Source organism: Marmota flaviventris, chromosome 8 (genome assembly GCF_047511675.1).
Source record: "Marmota flaviventris isolate mMarFla1 chromosome 8, mMarFla1.hap1, whole genome shotgun sequence".
NCBI lineage: Eukaryota > Metazoa > Chordata > Mammalia > Rodentia > Sciuridae > Marmota > Marmota flaviventris.
The window spans coordinates 20334940-20357157 of NC_092505.1; positions in this window are offsets into that span (position 1 = coordinate 20334940).

A 22218-nucleotide genomic window follows, 5' to 3' on the forward strand; every position below is an offset into this window, starting at 1 on the left:
TCTCAGTAGAGCATATAAATAAATAAAATAAAGGTCTATCAACACGTAAAAAAATATTTAAAAAGATCAGGAGACAGAAAAAAAAACAATGAACAATTCAACAGTAAAAATAAATACTTTCCTACCAATAATTACTTCACATGTAAATGAATTGAATGGCCCAAATGAAAAGGCATAAAATGGTTAAAAAGATTAAAAAATATAAACTTATATGTTGCCTATCAATACTCAGTGTAGATTTAAAGGCACATAGGCTAAATGTGAAGTTTTAGAAAAAAATATTTTATAGAAATAGTAACCAAAATAAAATAGGGATGGACATACTTAGGCAAAACAGACTTTAAGTCAATAAATATCATAAGGACAAAAACTGATATTACATAATGATAAAATAGTGAGTTTATCAGGAAGATATAGCATTCATAGATATATATTTACTGCTCATCACAGCATTGACAGAGCTTAAATGAGTAATAGACAATTCACTAAATTATAACAAAAAATATAAGACAACAATTATAGAAACTAGAAAATCATGAAACTCACCAAGACTGAATCATGAAGATGAAGAGTATAAAGAGAAAGAAAGAGGGTATCCCTCTCTTGGGACACCTTCCCTATGAGGGCTGTGATTTCTTTATTTCTATTATACTAATTAATCATGTTACTTTATTCTTAAAGAGAAGAGGAAGAAGAAGAAGAAGAAGAAGAAGAGGAGGAGGAGGAGGAGGAGGAGGAGGAGGAGGAGGAGGAGGGGAGGAGGAGGAGAGGAGGAGGAGACAAAAATATACAGAGAGCTGTAACTGTTAAGGAGATTGGATAACTATTCAAAAACCCCTCCACAAAAAAAAAACTAACTCCAACACTGAATGATTTCAATGATGAATTATACCAAATATTTAAACAGGCATTAATGATAACGATTCCCAATCTCTTCCAAAATACTTACAAGAAAGAAACTCTTCTGAACCAATTTTATGAAGCCAGCACTACTCTTACACCAAATCCAGGCAAAGACACTACCAGTAAAGAAACTTGTAGGGCTGATGAACATGAATTCATTAATACCAAAATACTAGTCAACTAAACTCCATAGCACATTTAGAGTATGCATTATGATGAAGTACAATTTATTGCTTAGATAAAAAGATGGTTAATAAAATATTAATTAATGTTATTTACTGCTTTAACAAAATAAGTGAAAAGAAAAAACATGATCCTCTTTAAAGATGCAGAAAAAGCACTTGAAAAATGTTGATGCTTTTTTATGCTAAAATGTTTCAACAAAATTGATAAAGATGGAAATTGTCTCAAAATAATGAAGACCATATATGAAAAATCTATGGCTAATAGTATCCTGAAAGGAGAAGAACCAAAAATATGTTTTTCTAAAATCAGAAACAAAACAAAGATGTCTATACTTGCATTTCTATTCAACATATTACTGGAAGTCTTATAGCAATTAGACAAGAAAAAGAAATAAAATGCATCCTAACTAGGAAGAAAGAAATAAAATTGTCATTTTTCACAAGTAACATGTTCATACATATGTAAATAAAACTAAGAATTTAACCTATACACTGATAAAACCAGTAAACTAGTTTGGTAAATGTGCAGAGTACTAGCCCAATATACAAAATAAATGTTGTTTGTAAATGAATGACAAACTATGAAAGATAAATTATAAAAACCTATTGAAAATAGTGTTTAAAAAGAATAAAATACTTAGAAATACATTTAATAAGGAAGTTATATACAATGTACAACGATAATATATTGATGGAAGAAATTTTAGGAGTTATAAATTAATAAAAAATATAACCTGTTCTCAAGGATTGGAAAAATTAATAGTAAAAAATGTCCATACTCTTCAAAATATGCTACAAATCCAAGAATAAATCCTATCAGAATTCCAATGACATTTGGCATTTATATAAATAGAAGAGAAAATTCTACAATTACAGTCCTAATAGTCAAAACAAACTTGATTTTTTAAAAAAGATAAGCTGTCACACTTGTGGATTTTAAAACATATAACAAAGTTACAAGAATTAAAACAGTATGCTACTATTATAGACAGAAATATTGATCAATGGGATAGAATTGAACTATTAGAAATAAACCCATGTACGTAAAGTGAATTGACCTGTATAAATAGTGCTAATAATACACACAACAGGAAAATGAGGATCTCTTCAACAAATAATATTTGAAAACATGAATGGCCACATGAAAAATAATGAAATTGAAACTTTATCATACCCATTACACAAAAACTAAATCAAATGGATTAAAGACTTAAACTTAAGAACCTAAACTGGAAAACTCCTAGAAGAAAACATAAAGAAAAGGTTTCTTGGCATTGATCTTGGCAATGATTTCTTGGCTACAATACAAGAAGCCATAAGCAACAAAATCAAAACTGAAAATGGAACTATATTAAAATAAAAATATACTGCTCAGTAAAAAGTATAATGAACAGAATGTAAAGACTATAACTAGGAGGCAGTATTTGTACATTATTTATTTGTAACAAGTTAATACTCAGCTCATATAAGAAAGGCCTACAACTCAATAGTAAAACAAGACAAAAAATAATAATAATTATCAAAACCAGTCCAATAACCCAATTAGAGAACAGGCCAAAACTTGAACTAATATTTTTCTAAATAAGTCGCATGAATATCCAATAGGCATATGAAAAATTTCTCAACATTAACATTATTCAAGGAAATCCGATTATACTCCCAGTGGTATCACCTTATACATGTTTGGACGGTCACTACTGACACAAACAAAAACTCAGAAAACAAAAAGAGTTGGTGAGGCTATGGAAAAATAGGAACCCTTATGAACTGTTGTAAGTGTAAAATGGTTAGGCTGCTATGAAAAACAGTATAATGTTTCCTCAAATGATTAAAAATAGAATGACTGTATGACCAAGTAATCTCACATCTCAATATATAGCCAAAATGATTAAAATCCGGACCATGTCAATGTCCATTGTAGCATGATTTACAAAGCTAAATTGTTCAAACAACTAAAATATCCCAAAGATGATGAATAAAGAAAATAGATTATATACAACAGAATTCTATTTGGCCTGAAAAACAAAAGAACATCCAATCATATGCACAACATAGACATATCAGGAAGACATTATATTAAATAAAGTTAAGTCAGTTACTGAAAAACAGATCCTATATGCTACCATATGTGAGATACTGTAAGTAGTCAAATTCATAGAAGCAGAAAGAAGAATGGTGGTTTACAAGGAAGTCAGTGAGGAGGCATGGGAATTATTCCTCAAGGGCTATAAAGTTTTAGTTAACAAAGATGGAAACTCTCTAGAGATCTGTTTTGGAACATTGTTTTTATAGTGAATAATACTTAAAATTTATTGAGGGAAAAGTTCATATTATGTGTTATTACCATAATAAAAAGGATAATAAATAAAATTAAAACTGAGAAATTTGCATTAGACTTCCTTAAAAATAATGATGATGAGATAAAACTAATTTAGCCAATGTGTCTAGTTTTTTTCTATATTTTATTTTCTAAATTAGTTCATTGTTCTACAAGGCAGTTGCAGTTATGGACTCTCTCTTTTATTCTATGTGTATTCTTTTTGGTGGAATTAGGTTTTAAAAATCATCCCATACTTTGTTCCAAAGTACTTTCCACCTGAGGAACCAAGGTGAACTGAGACCAATAAAAAAATCTTCCTTCCTTTACTGTTTCCTTGTCACTTTTAGCCTCAGAACACTAATACTTCAGATAGCTCTTTAGTCTCAGATGGCTACAGTCTTTTCAGACTGAGCTTGAGTAGACAGAATAATAGCTATAAAATTTCCCAAAAGGTGTAGGTACTCTACCTTGGATTCATCTTTAATGCAGCCAACACTAAATAGTCATCCCCCATTGCTTTTTTTTTTTTTAACAACTCCCAATGTTCACTTCCATGACTGTATCAAAACAATAGTAAGAGGACAAGAAAGCCAAACAGAATATAAATGTCAAGGTCCCAGAGCACGGAATAGAGAAGGAGAGAATCAGAGAAAATTGAGATGGGTGGAGGGCAGATGAATACTTGGTCTCAAGTGTGTGTGTGTGTGTGTGTGTGTGTGTGTGTGTGTGTGTATTTTGCTGAGAATAGCCTTATCTTTACAGTATATATATATATATATATATATATATATATATATATATATACACACACACACACACACACACACACACACACACACACTGTAGCATGAAAATGTAATTTTCCTGTTAAGTAATAAAAGTTCCCTTTATGACATTGTTTTGCTCCCACTTTTCTAGGTAAAGTGCATAAAGAGGAAGAAGCCATCTCATACACTCAGGAACAGGGAGAAGGGAGAAGACTTGTTTCAGAATCCTTTGAGTGATGTTATTTAACAATCCCTTGACCTTGAATGACAGAAGCACAATTTTACAGTAGACTTCATTTTCTATTGAATCTGATTGATGGAAAAGCATGCTTCCCCCCCCACTCCACCTCTGACAGCCCCACTTTATATTCCTGTGAAGAGTCTCTGCAAACTTACAGAAAATGAACTTGTCTTTGCTATGGGAAAAATAGCAATTTGTGAACTGATGATAGCTGCAACAATTTTGAAGAATCTAAAAGTCGGTCAACTGTCCATGCATACAGTGGCAAGAACGGGAAACAAGAAGAGATTTTCTAACTGGACCAGGGTCAAGACTCCACTAAATGGGCTTCTTTGTGCCTTACAGTCCTGTCCATGCTGTGGATGCAATTAAGTGAATAATTCAGCCAGAGAAATTTCATAAATAGCAGTAGGTTTATTGTCCTCAATGCAGGGAATTGAGTTATTTTAACTACTAATGTTTCTCTTAAAAGCACAAATATCAAGTCATATTATATGAAGTAAGGAGTTCAAAAGAGGTTATTATTTTCATATGGATGTTAAATTGTAGATATATTAGAGAGTTACTATAGACTTGAGATTCATAGTATTTTTACTTCCCAACACTCAAATCACTTTCACAATTAAGAATTTTAGATTAATTAAATTTATCTCTCATTTTACAAATCTGAATGCAAAACTTAAGCAACTGTATTTTGGAAAGGAAAAGTGAATTGACTTTTCTTTGCATAACTCTAGATACCATGAAAATATTCCAAACTGGCAGTATTTTGAGGGCAAAAAACCTGTCCTATTTATTAAAATAGATTGATGTACAAGTATAATATTGTCTCATCATTGGTCTTTACTATAGTGAAATGGATAAGTAAACAGGGGAAAATAAAGAAGGAAAACATTTACTATACTAAAATATACAAAAGAACAAAGTTTTGTCTTTTAAAAAATTAATTTCTTTTAGGGACAGTGGTGCTTGCCTATAATCCCAGCGACTTGGGAGGCTAAGGCAGAAGGATCACAAGTTTGAGGCTATTCTCAGCAATTTGGTAAAGCCCCAAGCAACTCAGCAAGATCTTATATCAAAGTAAAAATAAAAAAGGGGTCTGGGAATATAGCTCAGTAGTAAAGCACCCTGGACTCAATCCTCAGTACCAAAACAACAACAACAAAACATCATTTCTCTATCCCTGGAGTCTAGATCCATCACATAGAAGGTAAGCAATTCCTAGACGCTTTCTGTTAATGCTTGACTCATTCCACTTCCCAGGTTAATGGACAAAACATTTATGTATTTGTTGATCTGAAGTTGTGAGATATTTATGTGTATTTTCTATTTTCATCTAATTGTTTAAAGTACTGTTTGTAACAGATCTGGCTATTTGACTCATTCAATTCAAACTCAATCTTCACATTACCCTCTATAGTAAAATAAAAACTCAGGGACACTTATTGCTTAATGGTTTATAATGTTTTCTTAGAGTTGCTTTGCTAGCAATAACTGCTTGTAGTTACAAAAGTGAGAGTCTACGTGAGAAAAAACAAAATCGATCAGGGTTCCTCTGGGACAACAGTAACTATGTGTTAGTTCTCATTAAAAATGATATAACTGTGGTTCTGCCATATCCAACATATGAGTATCACTAAAAAAGACATCCTAAACTTTGAGAAAACAAAGCCCAATTTTATGGATCTTTACACATTTTAAATGCTTGTAAAGTTATATTATATTATCATTGTCATACATAGATAATGAAACTGAAATGAATGATCAGTATTTTTGTGAATGAAATGGATGTTTCATTAAGAAAAACAGTAAAGAAGAATGTTGTGACAAAGTGTATGTTCTAGTAATGGAAAATGTTCTGTTAGTCTCTAAATTTATATTGCTTTTGTAGAGTTTCTTTCCAATGCAAATATCTACATAGAGATAATAATGTAAAAGCTGTTCATCATAGGGAAACAATAAATATCATTATGCAATATAGTATTTATAATTGACACTGTTTTGAATTTTAAATGATTAACTCATATATGCAGAAATAATTTTTTTCTAACTATACAACTTCCTTACAATTTCTTATAATACTCAGTTCTCAGAAAGCAATCATCATACCTATTCAGATCTATTTAAATAAAAAATGGGATATCTAGGATTGAACACAGAGATGCTTAACTCCTGAGCCACATCCCCAGTCCTTTTTATTTATTTACTTTTATTTTGAGACAGGACTCACTAAGTTGTTTAGGGCCTTGCTAAATTGCTGAGGCTGGCTTTGAATTTGCAATCCTCCTGTCTCAGTTTCCCAAGCCTCTGGGATTTCAGGTGTGAACCACCATGCCCAGCTAACAATCACTTCTGATTTAATTCATTGATAGATTTACTCAACCTCTTCTTGTTAGTTTATATTTGCTTTTACAGAATTTTCGATTTCTTTAAATTTAAGATTGTATTCCATTTCATGGGTATGTGGCATGAAATGGGTGTTCAGGGTGTATATAAACTTTGAGACTATTTTTGTACTAATCTTTCCTGATCTTTCTATATACTAGAGCTCTCTCATGTTGTTAGACTTTTCCCAGGATTCCAAGAAAAAAGTAGGAAAGTAATCCTCTTGTCTATGTTAATTCATATGCGTATAGTGGTTTAGATATTTTTAATACCTAAGAGTTCTAAATACTAAATTGTAATTCTCAAAATGTATCGGTGTACTTTAAGAGAAATTTCATATATTAAACTTTTTATAATCACATATTCTTACCATAGCTATTGATTAAGTATTTCCACATTTATGTTGCATCACAATCCTGGAACCTTAGTGAAATAAACAAATAAATTATTAGCCCAGGAATCTAAGGAGTTTAGCTAATGTAAGCAAGATTGGCTAGGAGGCTCTGCCTTCTTTTTGTTGGTTAAAATTCTCCTGCTAAGACACAAGGGAATCATGATTGGTGCATGTATTTCTAATATTTCATCTTAGACTAACCTAGGCGCATTGTTGATAGCAGAGGGCAAAAGCAGAAGCAGAAATAATCAAATGAACATCTTTTAGCTCTGTGATATGCTTAATCTTTCAAAGTGAATCAAATGACTGAATTCAGTATCCATGTACATTGTAGCAAACCCTGTATATTACAAATTGCACTTAAAGTTATGTGCCAAAGAGTATAGATAAAAGAAATGGCAAAGGGGTATAGCTAGTAATGCAACCAACTAAAAAAAAAAAAAAAAAAAAAAAAAAAAAAAAACTTTGGTCTTTTAAGTTGAAAACATGTGTGTGATTCTTGTATCCATCATCCATAGTGTTTTTTTTTTAATTTAAAAAACATTAGGCCCAAAACAAAACAAACAAAAAACACTATGCCCAATGATTTTCATCCTGTATTTCTTCAAATGATGGGTAAGTATTAAATCTGAAAAGAGCATGTGTTTCTTTGTATTTTGTGAAAATTTTATTTTAAGCAATATTTGCAAGCAAGGTGACTTATTTTGGGAAAAATGTATATATTTTCTCATCCCTCAATAAAATAATTCAGTGCATCCACCACAATAATTTTAAACTACTCTTCATGATTCTACTTTTCCTTCACTATATTCTCCATATAAGCAGCTTTTTAAAATGTATCAATTTTTATCATTGTTTCAACATCCCAGTGTCTTTACATATCAAATATAATTTAAAATCCTTACCATGATTTTTTTCTCCCTTTAGAACTCATTCTCTACCTCTCTCCCATTTTATATTCTATCACATTCCTCTGACACTGAACTCTTATTTCTTAAATCATATTAACTGATGTAATACATACATATGAATGTAATTCTCCTTTGTTCAAATTTTCTTATAATTTAATGGAATATTCTTCCCCAAATATTCACTACTGTATTCTCCTCTTATTTTGGTCTGTTTAAATAAAAGTCTTTCAAAATATCTCCCTTAACCACCATATAAAGTTTTACTGTAATTATTCTTGATCATATTTTAATTTTTTAAAATCTTTATAGTACTTATGACTATATCAAATATATTTTAAAGTCAACTTACTGTAAGTAATTTGCTCCAATCAGTAAGTTTAATAGAACAAACATCTTCTCTTTCTCTTTTACAACTACTTTGTGTCTAGTGCCTAGAAAGGCTTTTGGCATACGTGTTGGCATTCATTAAATTTTATGTTAGATATATCCATAAACCAACACAAGTAGCACAGAACTATTTTTCAATATTTTAATAAATATTACCTTGGTAAAATTTGTTTATCATTTGAAGGTAAATTTAAATATGCAGAGAAATAAAGAACCAGTCAGGAAGCATACATCAAGACAAAGGAAAATAAAACTGCAAACTCATCCATTTAGCTATGACATTTAAGAGTTCTTAGTGGGTATTAGCCCTAATTTGGAAATTACAATGAAGGAAATTCAAAAGACATAAACAAGTCATCTAAATTTAACTTTTACTCACAAGATGAGAAATTATTTATGCACCTTTTTAAATTTCCATGTTCTAGAGATATACCATTATAATATTTAGAAATATCTAGTAATCTTACATATAGTAACAATTCAGAATGTAGACATAAATGCATGATGTAAAAGTAGAAATCAATAACCAAAGATATTTCATTTCTCTGGTGGTACACGATGTAGCATCGCACCATATGTGTAGTCATACATGTACCTAGGATAATAATGTCCATCACATTTCACCATCTTTCCTACCCCTATATCCTCTTCCCTCCCTACCCTCCCCTTTGTCCAATCAAAGTTCCTCCATTTTTCCCATGCTCCACCTCATTATGGATCAACATCCCCTTATCTGAGAGAACATTTGGGCTTTGGTTTTTTGGAATTGGCTTATTTTGCTTAGCATGATATTCTCCAACTCCATCCATTTACCTGAAAACGCCATAATTTTATTCTTTTACTGCTGAGCAATATTCAGTTGTGTATGTATACCACAGTTTCTTTATACACTCATCCATCTATTGAAGGGCATCTAGGTTTGTTCACAGTTTAGCTATTGTGAATTGAGCTACTGTAAACATTGATGTGGCTATGTTACTATAATATGCTGATTTTACGTCTTTGGGGTATAGATTGAGGAATGGGATAGATGGTTCAAGTGGTGGTTCCATTCCAAGTTTTCTAAGGAATCTCCATCCTGCTTTCCAGAGTGGTTGCACCAATTTGCAGTCCCACCAGCAATGTGTGAGTGTGCCTTTTCCCCAACATCCTTGTCAACACTTACTATTTTTTTGTATTCTTGATAATTGCAATTGGGACTATAGTGAGATGAAATCTTAGAGTAGTTTTTATTTGCATTTCTCTAACAGCTAGAGATGTTCAACACTTTTTCATATATTTGTTGATTGATTGTATCTTTTTCTGAGAAGTGTCTGTTCAGCTCCTTAGCTCATTTATTGACTGGGTTGTTTGTTTTTTGGGGGGTGTTGAGTTTTTTGACTTCTTTATATATCCTGAAGATTAATGCTCTATCTGATGTGTATGAGATAAATATTTTCTTCCAAAATATAGTCTCTCTTTTCACCTCATTAATTGTTTCTTTCACTGAGAAGAAACTTTTTAGTTTGAATCCATACCATTTATTGATTCTTGATTTTATTTTTTGTGCTTTAGGAGTCTTGTGAAGGAAGATGGGGCATAATCCGATGTGATGAAGATTTGGACCTATCTTTTACTCTATTAGGCATAGAGTCTCCAGTCTAATTCCTGGGTTCTTGATCCTCTGTTAGTTGAGTTTTATGCATGGTGAGAAATAGGGGTTATTTTCATTTTGCTGCATATGTATTTCCAGTTCTTGTACCACCATTTGTTGAAGAGGCTATCTTTTCTCCATGTTTTTGGCACCTTTGTCTAATATGAGATAACTGTGTTTATGTGGGTTTTTCTCTGTGTCTTCTATTCTGTACTATTGATCTACATGTCTATGTTGGTGTAAATATCATGCTGTTTTTGTTACTATAGTTTTGTAGCATAGATTAAGGTCTGGTATTGTGATGCTTCCTGCTTCACTCTTCCTGCTAAAGATTGTTGAGACTATTATGGGTCTATTATTTTTCCAAATAAATTTCAAGATTGCTTTTTTCTATTTCTATAAGGAATGACATTGGGATTATAATTGTAATTACATTAAATCTGTATAGCACTTTTGGTAGTATGGCCATTTTGACAATATTAATTTTGCCTATCCAAGAGCATGGGAGATCTTTTCATCTTCTCAATTCTTCAATTTCTTTCTTTAGTGTTCTGTAGTTTTCATGGTATTTTTTTTTACCTCTTTTGTTAACTTGAAAATATGGAGGGCTGGGGATGTGGCTCAAGCGGTTATGCACTTGCCTGGCATGCTCAGGGCACTGGGTTTGATTCTCAGCACCAAATACAAATAAAAGATGTTGTGTCCACCGAAAACTGAAAAATAAATATTAAAAAATTCTCTATCTCTCTTTCTCTCTATTCTCTCTCTCTCTCTTTAAAAAAAAGAAAATATGGAAGTGATTGCACATTCCTTTAGTTTAAATCTCTGTGCCTTTCTCTATCCCAATAAATTTTAGATTTGGTCTTTTAATGCTATCCCATTATTCTTGGATGGTCTGTTCATGGTTTCTTACCATGTTCATTATGTAGTCATCTTTATTTTCAAAATTGTATATTTTGTCTTCATTATCCGATGTTCTTTCTTCCAAGTGATATAATCTGTTGGTGATGTTTTCTATTGAGTTTTGTTATTTTGTTCATTGTTTTCTTCATTTCAAGTATTTCTCATTTTTTCCCCAGAATCCCCTTTCTTAAAGTAATCGTTTGCTACCTGTAATTGATCTCTTTTTGTTGATGTGATCAAATATTGCATGTATTTGCTCTCTTGTCTCTTTGTTGAAGTGATAAATTTTTGCCTGTAGTTGCTCACTTAAGTCACTTAAATACTACTGCAACTAAAGGTGATGGTAGAAATAGTGGTGGTAACTCAAGATAGCAGTGGAGGTGTCCCAAGAAGGTTGAAACCACTTTCAGAGATGGGGTTGAAGGGCTGGTCTGCCTGTTCAGAGGTGCAGCTGCCTCCAGGCCCTATCTGTTGTCCCAAGGTGGAGGCTACTGTGTCCCAAGATGGAAATTGGCTAGCCCTGGGCTCCAGTGTGTGTCTGCTGGTTAGAAGGGCAGTCTTGGGCCAAACGTTGGCCTAGGCTGTCTCTCAGGTTGGCAGTAACAGTCCTAGGCCTGGGCCTGGGCTCTGGAATGGGTCTGCTGGTTTGGTGGGGCAGTCCTATGCTATGTAATTTTTAATACTATTCAGAACAAATTATGTTGAATTTCCACTTTTGGGACTATGTAATATTATGTTAATGACTAATGTTTATGCCAAACTTTTATGATCATCTCTTTAAAAAATTAAAAAATAAGATAATGATGCAAATTTGATTATATTATAATGAGATGGAAAGATTGAATTCCTAGTTTTCTATTTTGTTTATCTATTGTTTGACATATATGTGTAGATTTAGGGTATCACCAGAAGACTGTAAATACATGTTTAAATATCTATTGTTTAATAAAAAGTTCAAAAAGGAGTCAACAATAATCAAAGAATAAAAACTTTAATTATCCAGGTGATTGGAAAGACTACAACTGAAACCATATAAAAAGAGTAACCCCCCAAAATGCATTATTTATTTATTTTCTTGATCATTTGTTCCAAATGTGGAGATGATCATTTCAAAGAATTTCTTTATATGCTTCACTCCTAAGTTGATAACAAAAGAACATAAATTTTTTCAAGTCTCTTTCTACTTCTTAAATATTTAATCTCTACCATGCTTGGTATCGTACTTATGATAGGAACCGTATTGAACTCTACTGTTATGTGGAAAGCAGAGTTTTTAAGGTGTGAAGTTGGATGTTTAGTGGAGGAAAGTTTTGAGCAAGCATTAAAGACACAACTTGTGTGTGTTTGTGTATGTGTGTTGTTTCTAGTGAAATGAAAGAGGAAAGAGGTAAATTAAAAGATAAATATTACGTAATATATAATCAGAAATTAAAGTTTCAGGAAAATCTGTACCCTATCTAGATTGCAAGAAAAACTAAAATAGAAGATTTTCTTTCACAAAGAAGAGTTCTGGAGGGAAAACTAAAAGTATGGCTGTAAAATCTTTCCCAGTTCTTCAGAAGCAATAGATAATGATAGTACATAGTTGCACTGAAGACATTTTGAAGAGATTATCCATGTGTCTGAGATCTCTCAGAAATCTCAGGAGAGTAGAGAGGCACATATCTCAGAAATATATGTGGAAAAGACTCTTGTTTAAAAGATTTTATCCCTGTGACAGATACGGGAAACCCACAGAGTTTATGAGAATTTTATACCATCATACTTGCCAATTTGCACTGAAAGGGATTCAGAAAAGACACAGAGATGGTCAACATCCAAAACTCTCCAGGCAGAAACAGGCTGACAAGGGCTACACAGATGCCGGTGTACAATATTCTTAATGAAAAAGAAAGGTTGGTGATGTGGGTGGAGCCTCTGGCCTACAGGCAGATGTGATAGTAACACAGATAATTCCCAGGCCTTGACACCTGAGAATAAATGATAATTGAGTTTTTCTTATAAGATTTAGGGCTTTGAAGGTTGGACAATATTAACTCAGAGAATATAGAATGTTGAATATATTGGCAAAAAACAGTTTTTGATATGGCCTAATCTTCATAAGAAATAACTACTTCCATTAGCAAGAATGATAGATAAGGGGCAAAGAGATTTGTTGTGCTGGAAGGGATGAAATATACGTTCAGGGAGAGCAAAGGATGAAGGAAAATGAGAGAGGGGGTAGGGATCAAGATCAAAAATCACTTATTCAAATTCAGGATTTTTCTATCATATATCAGCACTAGAAATATCTGCACTAGTTATCACAACTTGAGAAATTACCCCCGCCTTAACATATGTTGTTACATTTATAGTCTTTAAATTTTTCTGTTCACTTACATAAGTCATTTAATTCTGTTTTTTCAAGTAGTTGTGAAAACAATATTTTTTAAAAATCTGCCAACTCCCAACTCTACTTAAAATATAATGTTCACCACCAATTATGGCCTTAACATATATTACTAAGAATATATATTTTGGTAGATGTTAGTATATATATATATATATATATATATATATATATATATATATATATGTAAATACATATATATTATTAAGATGTTTATATATATGCAATATATAAATATATATATATATACATAATATATATTATTTTTCTGTAGTGAATAAATTCATATACAATCATGTACACATTTATGTCTATATATACACATTAAAATATGTAATTACATATTTTTAATTTTTATAGGGCAAGTACCTACCTACATTGAAGCCATCAATGTTGTTTTTATGGACCTCAGGAGCTGTACTGAGTCAATGATAGTGGCTGCCTGCCCTCCGTCTGCCTGTGTTTCAGGCAGTGCGAGTTCTGTGATAACTTGTAAGCACCACGTGGCCCCATTTGACTAGGTCTTACTGTTTGGGAATACTGGTTGTAGAGTATGTTGGAAAAGTAATATTCTTCTGGAAAAAGAATCACATAAAGGGTCAAGATACAAATGCATAGACTCTGTGCAATTGGATTGACCTGTGTGAAGGAATATTGTAGAATTCATAAATAAGCAAATAGGGCAATGCTCAAGATGATAGGAAATAAAAGGCTGTAGATGGAATTACAAGGATGGCATTTTTCAGAGTGAAGAAGATGAGGTTAGAGTCAAGCTAGCAACAGTGGCTATTAATGCAATGAACCCATTTATAGCCACAGTCTTATGAAATCTTTAGAAAGCAGGTGAATGAAAAAAAGGGAGAGTTAATCTATATATTCTTTCAATCTTAACAGTGCCAGATATAAATATTTAGAATTTTGATTAGATAAATATTTATTTATATTAGAGATTAATTTTTGGTGGGGGAGGTCACTGGGGATTAAACTCAGGGGCGGTCTACCACTAAACCACATCCCCAGTCCTATTTTGTATTTTATTTAGAGACAAGGTTTCAATGAGTTCCTTAGCACCTCAAATTTATTGAGGCTGGCTTTGAATTTACAATCTTTCTGCCTCAGCCTCCTGAGCCACTGGGATTACAGGAATGTACCACTGTGCCTGGTGAATTTCTTCTTTTCTTTCCTTTTTTTTTTTTTTTTTTTTTTTGGTACCAACAATTGACCCCAGGGGTGCTTACTTAACCACTGAGCCATACACCCAACCCCTTTTAAATTTTTATTTTATTTTATTTTATTTTGATACAGGTTCTCTCTTGCTATGTTGCTCAGGACCTCAACAAGTTGCTGTGGATAGCTTTGTACTTGTGATCCTACTTCTTCAGCTTCCTGAGCCAGTGAGATTACAGCTGTGTGCCACAGTGCCTGGTACAAAGCATTTGTGATGGCTTCTCTTTTTAGACACTGTTGTGGCACCTTGTCAAGTGGAAGCAAAGCTCAGACCAATGTTTCTCAAATTCTTGTGTATAAAAATCACACAGGTTTACAAAATGTCCCTGTTCCCATGGTCTGACCTTTTCTTTCTGAAGCCGAGGAACCTATACTTTTAATAACATTCCCAATGATTTTAATGAAGCGTACAAAAATGCTGCTCACTGAACATTTGAATTATATTGCCTAACCTAATCTTACTACTGTTGGTTGGAAATCTGACTCTGAGCAGCTTGTTTCATGTTCATGTTGTCATTTGTAAAATCAGTGAATCAAACTGATACACTGATTCTCTCTGAAGGCCCTCAAGTCCTACCAAGGGTAAGATGGATCCCAGATGTAGGAGAAATAATCTCGGATGGAAACCAAGGTGTAGTGGTTTTGTTGTTGTTGTTGTTTTCTGTGTGTGTGTGCTGGGGATCAAACCCAGGGCTAGCACTCCAGGTTCAGATCAGTTTCTAGATGAATCTTTCTTGATGCCTGTCCTCTGCATATGTCCTTTGCAAATTTCTGTACATAATTATAAATAAATTTCTTTATTTTATTTTTTTTAATCAGCAAATCTTTGGCAAAGATGCTTTGAGAGAAGGTTCAAAGTGGCTAGCTACCCTTTGCAGTCTCCTCTTATTCTCAAACCTGCAACACAAAGGAGGCTTTATGAAGTGTGTTGTTTGTGATTCTATGTTTCAGTGACCATATTATTCTGGCATTTGAAATTGAATATGGCAATTAAACATTTTGATTTATGAAATGTATCCTCTTGGATAGATGATAATATCCCCTGATATATTGAAAACCTTATTCAGGTATGATGACTGGTAGTTGTTCAATTTGTATAAATGCAGTCAAAAATTAGTTTCACTTTTAAAACTATCTTTACTAGCTAGAAAAACAGCCTGAATGTCAGGAAATGACTTAATTGCAAGTGGAGAAGATAGCAATGTCAATAAATTCTAAAAACAAGTTTTGTTACAGGTAATCTATAGTGTACTAATCTCAGGAGATAATCAAGAGCCAAATCTAAGTTGCAAATACATTGGGTACTTGGCAAAGCACTTGAAGAAAGAATCTATCAAGTGGAAAAATAAAAATAGGTAATTAAATAGGAAGCTAAGAAAACACCTGATCCTAAAATGCACTTTATTGGCTTTATCAGCTCCTGATAACTCTACTTTTAAGATGAAAAAGTAAAATTTCCACAATTTTTTCCTTCATAGACAAAAAATTACACATTATCCTCAAACCACTGTAAAATCCAGTGATAATACCTGCAAAACATTTTTTTCAATAAACTACACTGACTTTTTTGAAAGCTTTTGTATATTTAACTTTTATTATGCTTGTGTTGTCCAGTATGGACTTGAACTCATGATCCTCATATTCAGAATTCTCAATAGCTGTATATCACCACACCCAGCCCATCCAAATTAATACACACACACACACACACACACACACACATACATATATGATCTCACACCCTTATACATCTCTCTCCATTAATTCTGCTTGTTTTTTTACTGTTTTCTTGGGAAATTAAATCCACTATGTAAAAACTATGTTTTTTCACTTTAAGCATATATTATCAGCAGCATTCAATTAGAAAAAAAAATATGTTCATGCTGAGTCACTTAACCATGACCCATCATAATTACTATAAGGAAAAGAGATTTATATAGGTTTAATCCAGCTTGTGTCTTGTATGCATTTTTACTTGTTTTTTACTTGTTTTAATTAGTTTTACATGAAAGTAGAAAGCATTTATGCACTTAGATATATCATATATAGATGGGATATAATTTCTCGTTTTTCTGATTGTACATGTTGCAGAATTATATTGGTCATGCAGTTACATATATACATACAGTAATAATGTCTGTTTAATTCTAATATGTTTCCTATCCCCACATCCTCTCTCCTTCCCTCCCATCACTTCACTCTACCTAATCTAAAGTAACTCTATTCTTCCCTAGTGCCCCTTGTTTATTGTGAATTAGTATCTGCATATTAGAGAAAACATTCAACCTTTGGTTTTGTGGGATTGGCTTATTTTGCTTAGCATGATATTCTCCAACTCCAACCATTTACTGGCAAATTTCATAATTTTATTCTTCTTTAAAGCTGAGTAATATTTCATTGAGTATATATACCACATTTTCTTTATCCATTCATCTATTGAGGAACACCTTGGTTGGTTCCATAGTCTAGCTATTGTGAATTGAGCTGCTATAAACATTGATGTGGCTGCATCACTATAGTATGCTGATTTTAAGTCCTTTGCATAAAAACCAAGGAGTGATAGTTGATTCAAATGGTGGGTCCATTCCCAATTTTCTAAGAGATGTCTATACTGCTTTCCAGAGTAGTTGCACCAATTTGCAGTCCCATGAGCAATGAATGAGTGTACCTTTTTCACCACATCCTCTCCAACATTTATTGTTGCCTATATTCTTGATGATTGCCATTTTGACAGGAGTGAGATGAAATCTTAGAATAGTTTGATTTGCATTTCTCTAATTGCTAGAGATGTATGCATTTTATGACATGAAATGCAGGATCATGGAACTGATAGCTTTACTCTAATTACATAGAGTTAAAGATAGACAGTTTCTGAAAGTTTGTAGGGATAACAATACATAGACCCTATATCCTCATGTTTTCATTGCCCAATTTCATATGTTACATAATATTCATAAATTTGTAAATCTATTTTAATTTCTCAGAGTTTGATTAGGGATAGCTTATTCCAAAATTGGTTTGATGAGACCATTAATGCTATTTAAAAATGATTGTTATGCATTCTCTGAAATATTTAACCCTCTAGCACAAAGGTAATAATTCTATATTTCTTATATTCTCTAATCTGAGCTGATTAAGATAAAGATGTAATATTTCAGTCATTCAAACAGACTCATATTGAAACCTAATGGGGGTCTAAAATTTCCATTAGACATATCAATGATTTCTTCATTGCTTTGCAAAGATATTGATACTTGTCAACATATTTATTTCCCCATTTTTAAATACTCCATGAGATAATGTGGCACTCAACTGAAGCTTCCTGTCATTTTTTAGTATGCAGTACTCACAAAACCCTACAAAATATCATGGAAGTGAAGATGATCACACATCTTTTAAAATAAACACTTAATGCAATATGTTTTTGCTAAAATGTTTGAAAACAAAAAGTTCCAATCAGATAAGTAATACTGAAGCTAAGAAAAGCTAGTCAAGTTAAATAGAGTAACTCCACATTAGTTAAAAGTGAAAGGGCGATTTGCTATGCACCACGTGTGATGAGAATGGCCGATGATTTAATTATGAATCTGAACTTCTTGAGCTTGACATTTATCTCCTTGGTGCATAATGCTGTAAAGCAGTAACCCATGCAATATAATGCAAAGTTGCTAAACTACATAAACTCACATGCACATGAGATGCCAACTAAGAGCCCAATTCAATTATGGATAAATTACCAAAAAAGTTTTGCCATAGAGAAACCTATTATCTTTACACTAAATATGCAAATAATGTAATACACTCTAAAGAGAAAAGAATAAAGTCTTTTAGACAGAATGTCTGTCACAAAATGTCACGCATTTCCATATTCTGATCAAACTGCCTTGATTTCATTATCAAAAGTAATAATACTATTCATTTTTTAGCTATTAATCATCATGACACAGAAAATGAAAGTAAAATAAAACTCTGAAGTTACACATATGACCTTGATTGTTTTTACCCAACATTTTTCTTAAACTGTGTATGTTCTCAAAAATGGCATTTAAGATGTGAAATGTTCTGATAAAATAAAAATATGTAATGATAGAACTCAGTGATAAATATGTTAGGTATAATGTTCAGAGTGTGAAAAATGTATTACTGTATTCCTGGTGGAGAGGCAAAGTCCATATACTTAGAGTGATCATCTTTATCCTTAACTCTGAGTCGTCCAAAATTGTGGTGCTAGAGATAGAAAAACCAACTGTGTAAAAAGTCTCATGTTAAGAATTCTGAGTAGAGAACAGAAAAGCCAATGCACTTGAGAATATCCAATGATTGCTATGCAAATTTAGAAAATATTTGACTTTCTTATCATATGACAAAAGCAGTACCTCTGGAGTCCTCAATATAAATTGGTGATTTTTTTCTTTTCTCCACATTCATATACACATGATTTGAAGTCACTAGACGAGAGAAGAAACCATTTATTACTCACTGAGATCTCAACGTGGGGTTCTTGAGCCTCAATCCTCACAGGATCATGTAATCAAAACATGTTGTCACAATCTATGTCTATCAGAACTGCACAAATATAGAGAATCTCCTAATTCTAAGATAGGGCTCATATAAATCAACAGTCACACCTTCCCCTTCTCAATAAAAAGAGGAAGAAATGGAATGCTTAAGTCTAGAAACTGAACAAATGTAAGTTCAGGAGGAAAGAAGATAGGGGAGAGTATATTGTTTCATCAATATAGAATGCGATGCAATGGATTGAGAGAATATAATTCTCTAAATTTTCTGAAGCAAAATGTCATCTCTAGACTTCAAGGTGTATTAGTTTTCTCTTGTGTATATATCAGTGAGCACACAATAAAAGCTAAAAGCCCATCAATCCCCCAGATCTGTAAGTCTGATGTCTGAGGCAGTTCTCACTGGGGAAAAAGCCTAGGCATTGGCAGGGTTACCCTCCTTTCTGGAGACTCTAGGGAAGAATTAATTTTCTTGCCTCTTCTGCTTTAGAAACTGCCCATATGCCTTGGTTCATGGATCGTGAGCTTTTATATCTTTAAAGTTTGCAATGGCTGGTATAGTATTTCTTTTCACTCAGTTATTCTCAGTTTTCTTATTACACATCACACTTAAGTTTATATTGAATCCAACCAAGTAAATAATACAGAATAATCTCAATATTTTGAGACCAATTTTTAACAACCTCAATTCTGTCTTTAATTCTCTTTTTGCTTGTATTATATATTATTTATGATTATTAATGATTAGGAAATAGAAATCTTTGGGAGCCATTATCTCTCTACCACACAAACATGTTTACTCCTCAATCATCTTGAACCAAGTTTGCCAATACTTCATTCCCAGAAAGTCTAGACTCTAAAGGTGAAAATGTTTATGGAGAACTACCTTCTAAAAAATCAGTACATAGAAGCTTTATATAATTGCAAGACATGGTTAATTACTTAATTAAGTTTACTAAGGAGTCATTGTTGAATTATCAATGAGACACTTCAATATTAGGGTTCACAAAGATGAGGAGGAGGAGAAATTAGTGGAAAAAGAGAGAATGAGCAAGATGGCATGGTCTCTACATAGCTAAGTGAAGAAAGTGAAAGATAAGAGAAAATAAGGTTTCCAATGCTTTCAACAGACCATGTGAGGTGTGGACTGAGGAAAAATAAATACGGTGACAAATACCATTTAACATAGAACACTGGTAAGGGCAACAGCTTCAGCAGCTCATATAATTTTTCTCATCCTACTCCTATTTAGATAATGGTATTTCCACTGAACTTGATATTTTAATAACATTGAATTAGTAATTTAATACGGGGAATTAAGCTATATCCATAACAAGAGTTCACATTTAAATTATGTTCCATTTTTTTCTTGATCACAATGGTCACCATCTGTTTATAAATACATTAAAAAACCAAAAAGAACTAATGAAACACAAAAGTATTTGAGAATAATAATGTTAAAAAAAATCACCTCCCATAGTTTCTAGATTTAAAACCATGATTGCTACACAATAGCAGAAATAGTATAATGAAAATTTCACAGTGCAAAATGTAACCATGTGTATATTTTAGGTTTACTTATACAAATTCAGACAGAATCTTTTGATGAGAAAATACTGTTTACACTTTGTACCTTCAACTGAGTTTATAATTTTTGAAAAATGCTACCACTAATTTAGCAGTTCATTAACCATATAGACCTTTACATTGTACTGTTGTTATTGGTAGTTGTAGTGGAATAATTGCTATGGGTTATTGGACAAGGAGGTATCTAAATGTCACACAAATTATTTGTGCATGCATGTGCTTACAAAGAATATTTTTATGCATCATAACATAGTATATATTATGACCTCTAAAGTGTATCCAGATGACATTTCAAAAATTGTTCTTTCCACTTAGATCTGTTTTGAAAGCAAAAGTAAAACAAAAAAGGGAAAAAAATAAAAGTAATATACTTCAGTGGTTATTGGTAAATATTTCATTTTTAATATATGGCTTAAAACAATTTCAAAAAAATTCTCATAAATTAACAAGAACCATTTGTATGGCAAGTAGGTTTTTTAAGAATCCAAGTAATAAGTAAGGAACAGATCTCTCTAACTTGTTTATGATACTCTTCTCCACAAATCTTGATTTAAAGAGGGAGTAAAGAGGTAGTCATTGGAGAAAAATAATGTGAAGGACATTGGGTATTGAGAATATAAATGGAAAAGAGATACTGCCAGCCTCAGCACCCAGCCAGGGAGTGTGATCCAGTCACTTGCAAGGTTGGTCTCCCACAAGAACCATATGTTTTTAAAATTTTAAGGATAAAAAAAATGTAGATTTTTTAATTTTAAAAAATCCATTTTTTAAGATAAGGAAAAGGTAAGCCACATGTTGAAAGAAAAATATATTTGATAAAGAAATATTGACCAAAACACACTGAGCATTCTTAAAAATTATCAACAATAAGAGAATAAACAACCACAATGAACAATTATATTTTAAAAATGGGAAAAAGACTGAATAAGACCAATTACAATGTATAAAAGGTGATCAGCATAATATGCTACTACAGAATCACAAAATGAAATATCAACAAGTTGCCATTATTTATCTATTCACATGACTCAACTCCAAAACACAGAAAACGTTAAATCTTAGTAAAGACATAGAATACACATAACTCTCATATGAAAAATATAGCTACAAGGGCAGACAGCTTGCAGGTTCTGATGAAATAAAACATAATCTTACCATATGCTCCAACAATCATGTGCCTTGATAGCTACCCCAAAAGATTGAAAACTTATGTTCATACATGTATCTGTACGCAGATGCTTTACAAGTTATATTTATAATAGCCATAATATCCTCTTATAGATGAACAGATAAATAAACTGTGGTTCATCCAGACAAAGGGATATTTTTCAGCACCAAAAGAAAAGAGCTATAAAGCCATGAAAAGAAATGGAGAAAAGTTAAATTTATGTAACTAAAGAAAGAAGTCATTCTGCAAAAGAAAAGAAAAAAACAAAACAAAACAAAAACACTACAAATTGTTGACTCCC